The sequence below is a fragment of the Colletotrichum fioriniae genome (assembly GCF_027942845.1).
Source record: "Colletotrichum fioriniae strain IMI 355084 chromosome Unknown scaffold_13, whole genome shotgun sequence".
Lineage (NCBI taxonomy): Eukaryota > Fungi > Ascomycota > Sordariomycetes > Glomerellales > Glomerellaceae > Colletotrichum > Colletotrichum fioriniae.
The window spans coordinates 28,810-33,112 of record NW_027076849.1 but is presented as its reverse complement, the minus strand read 5'-3'; positions in this window follow the sequence as shown (position 1 = coordinate 33,112).

Sequence of the window (4,303 nt, the reverse complement as noted above, 5' to 3'; positions counted from 1 at the left end):
AGAACTTCTAAAAGCGGTGTGAGTATGGCATCCTTGGAAAGACTTCACGGGACCAATCCTATCTTGCCGTCGTCTCAGCTAATAAGTTATATGTAGGACGGGTGCTAGTCGCGTTTTTATCTTTGACCATACTATTCGCCGGCAGCTACCTGGCACAGCAGCACAAGGACGAGCAGCTCGCGGACCCGTGCAAAGAGTTCATATTGATCAGTCTTACAAGGCCGCTCTTTCCCGGGTTCCTCACCACCTCCCAGATGATGCCGATAAGTTGCTCAAAGGTCGAGTGCAAATCATCAACGTTTGGAGGCCCATCAAAACAGTTCAACGAGACCCACTCGCCATTGCGGACGCCAGGTCTGTCGCCGAGTCAGATCTAGTCGTAACCGAACTGATTTACCCTGATCGGCGAGGAGAGACATACGCAGTGAGACATAGCAACGCTCACAAGTGGTACTACAAAGATCGCCTCACACCGAACGAAGTAATTCTCATTAAGTGCTTCGACAGCAAGACAGACGGAAGAGCTAGAAGAGTCCCCCACACTGCTTTCGTTGATCCAACGTCAAGCTCGGATGCACCACCAAGAGAAAGCATAGAGGTTCGAGCTCTTGTTTTCCATCCGGAAGACCAAACATAGGCCATACATCTCAGAGTGTCTCTCGTATTCATTTGAGATGCGAATGCAAGGCGATGGTGGATTTGTCTGTTTAAAGAAGCTTCATGTCGGGACCGATGATCAGGACGTGTGATAATGCCTGTCATTATTGTAACAAAGAAGTAATATCACTTTCAATTCATCCCATTCTGTCAAATCAGTCTGCTAGTAGTATGTTCAGCAGTGAAGGGAACAGACTCAAATAATCATGTCTATTTTAATCTTTGGCACTTACTATGCGTTTAGACTTGATGTTTTGAACTGACCCGCCATGGCCGTTTTGGTAGCTGAGTATACATATCAATGGACATTAGAATTTCATCACCGGGGTTGAGACAAAGACTCTGAATTTGGAAACAATGCACTTCAATTTGATATCTTGACCGACTATCAACTATTCAATGCCGGCCGTTGGTCACGTACTCTGCAGCATCTTTGGGACTCACCACGTCAGACTCAGCAAGGGTCTCGTCCAACTTCTTACCCTTCTTCTTCTTTTTCTTGTCCTTCTTCGAGGTTGATGTCAGACTGTTTCCCAGGGCTGATTCCAAGGTCAATTCTCCGCTTAGGTCCACTTCTGGCTCAGCTGTGTCCGACCAAGGAACAGGAATTGGCTTTGAAGCAACTGTAGGCACAAGCCGAGGCGAAGGTTGAGACTCGCTTGGATTGACGGAAATCGAGTAATCGCAGCAAATTTCGATCAGACTCTTGATTAAAAGCTTAGAGTATGTTGTTGCGTTGTCAAAACACCCTAAGAGACCGGCTTTGTTCAAAGACGATGAATCTTCGAATAGGTGACGGATGCGTCGCTTGATGAATGCTGAGAACCATGGGTCATCTTCTCCAAGAGAGTGACAAGCATCTGAAGCAAGAGAAAGAACCTCTAGGGCAGGCAAAGTCTCAGCGGAGACAGAAATGTTGTCCTTGGCAAGCTCGGCCAGCAGTGGAATCTTGTATGCCTGCGCAGCGGCATAAACATAGAGACTGATTCCAAGATAAGTGGCATTCTTCGGCGTATCGCTGGAGTCTTTGGCCCGTAGTGTTTGCCATGATCCCGTGTGGAGAAAGTGAATCAGGACATGGCCTGCCTCGTCTGGTATATGCTTCAGTCGTATTTCTCCATGGCTCCGAAGGCGGATGTTCTCAAGTTCTTGACAAAGAAGGTTGCTAGGCACCCTAAAGGGCTGACCACTCTCGAAGTAGACATTGCATGTCGGACTTGCGTATGGCCTTTGAAGATTCGTTAACCAAAGACACTAAGGCTCGATGTGGGATATCTGAGTAAACTTACGACACCTCGGGACCTACATCCAGCGTATGTCCCACAGAGGTCTCTAGGACGTGATTGCTCGCCTGATCTAGCGGCGAGGCTGGGGACCATTCGTTTGTGTCCATGACTGATGGAAACCCTTACTGGAATTAGTGAGGTAAGAAGAAAGAGTTCGGAGGCACGATGCCACGACAGGCTTTTAATAATCTTGCTCTTTAGTCACGGTTCAATGACGATTAGTCGTAAATATGGCATTCTACGTCCCCGCCCGAGCTTCCTCTTCAACTCTTGTCGTTGGGCTTCAAGTTTCGCCCCCGAAGAAGGCTAAGGTCGAGCTGGAGCACACCCATCAATTCCGCTATGGTGGATGCCACGTTGAAGCGCATCAAGCTGTCACGACATTTTCACACCGAACTCTGCAGCGATTGGCTGCCCTGAAAAGCCATTCGTCCATCAGTTGCCGTAGAAAATCTTCAGCCCAATAATCGTACGTGATTTATATGCATTGTACTTATTGTTGGCGAATGCAGCCCGCATGCAGTAATCATGCATTTGTTCCCAATGGCGCATATCACGGGGAATACCCCGCGTTGTTCTCACTACACCTGCGGGATCTGTTGGTAGGAGACGCATACCCTACACCCTCTCAGTAAGTTGCCACCTATTGCATGCCGTGATTTCACGAGGCCGGCTTCAGAAATTGATGCAATTAAAAGGCCGCTTAGATGCTGTCACACACGAATGTTGGACAGGTAACAAACTAAGGCCTGGACTTCCTTGAGCCTGAAGGGATAGGTATGGTATCTCATTGAAGGCAATGAAATGCAAGATTGTGGGCATTCTCAGTGTATACACATCATCTCTCGCAAGCAAAGCTGGCCCAACTCAACATTACCCTCAAACAATCAGTACTTCGCTACTTGCCAAATCGGCGGAGTTCAACCTTTTCCTCGCAGACCTACTCAGATAACTCACGTATTTTAAAAACCACAGAAGCCAAAGAACTATTCATTCTATTTGCTCATTCCAAAATACAGAGCGCGGGCTTTCGTGTGGTCTGGAATGGCTGTTAGGGACATCAAAGGCACGATAGTGGGCAGATTATCAAATCTCTGATGCCAAGACGTAGTAAGGTAGAAAAATCCGGTCGGATGGTGTCTTTCAATTAGTCCAGGGCCCGTATGCAAAAGGGAGGCTCTAGACAAAATGGCGAAATGGACCAGACCTGGCCCAATGGTCGGTTGAACCACTGGCTTGTATCTGTCGATGTTCTAGATTGGAACTGGTCTGACTATTATTCATAGCCCATCTGTTCTGCAAACCCGCTTGCTTTTGCCTTCGGGTGCAAAGGTTCAGCCAAGTGAGGCTCCGTCCCCCCCTCAATTTGCATAATCCTTGCTCGCCTCGCCTTGGCCCGCTTCACTTTTGGGGATACTATCCGAGCCAATGAGATGTACGTGGCGTGACTCGGGCGTGCGCCCGTCGTCGGGCTGCCGGATCTTTAATTGAGTGTCAGATCAGGCAAGAACGTTTCCGGTGCATTATATCCAACCGATAGCTCATTCGAGGTGTAAGGGCGATTCAATGTCTCTGGTATCTGACATTCAACCAATCGCGTTGCCTCAAGGACGTCAGAAAACATGCTCTAGGTCTGTCTAGCCGTCCGGAGTCGAATTCAGGCTAAACTATCGTGAGTCTCATTGGAGTATTGAGGTGAGTGAATGCATGTCAAACGTGATTGATGACAGCAAAAAGAGTAATAGTATCGTAGCAGGTGGGAACAGTGATAGTGCTAATAAAGGCTGTTACTCGATCTAGTTCAATTAGAGATCCCGTAAAGAGAACTAGGATGTTTAAAACATAGATAACGTAAATAGGCAAGTATCAACATATAAGCAGGCCGATACACATGAGTATACCCTGCCTGAATGCTATCTAGATTTATGACAATTACGTCAAATACATATGAATCACGATGAGTAAGTTCTGTCTATTACCCAAATTTGCGTTCAGCTAATGATCGTGTCTATGCTTTTGGCTTTAGGACATTGCGACTGTTCAATTCCAAGTCTGATGCAATACATCAGTCAACTATGAGGAGTCAGTCTCCCAATTGAGTTCCATGGGTCGAGGCAGCTGATCACTAGGATATATGAAGCTTAGTTGTAATTGTCAAGAATATTCAGCGAAGGCTGCCCAACAATTAGCACAGAGAGTGATTAATAAGGAACGTTATTATTGACACAATCATCAACAGGTTTGGTATCTCATTCAATCACAATGTGAATGAGGATTGAAGAGGCAGATTTCTGCTGCTTGCTCCCACGAAGACTGTATAATTGCCACCTTGAAGCGTCCAAGCTTGAGCCACAACGTCC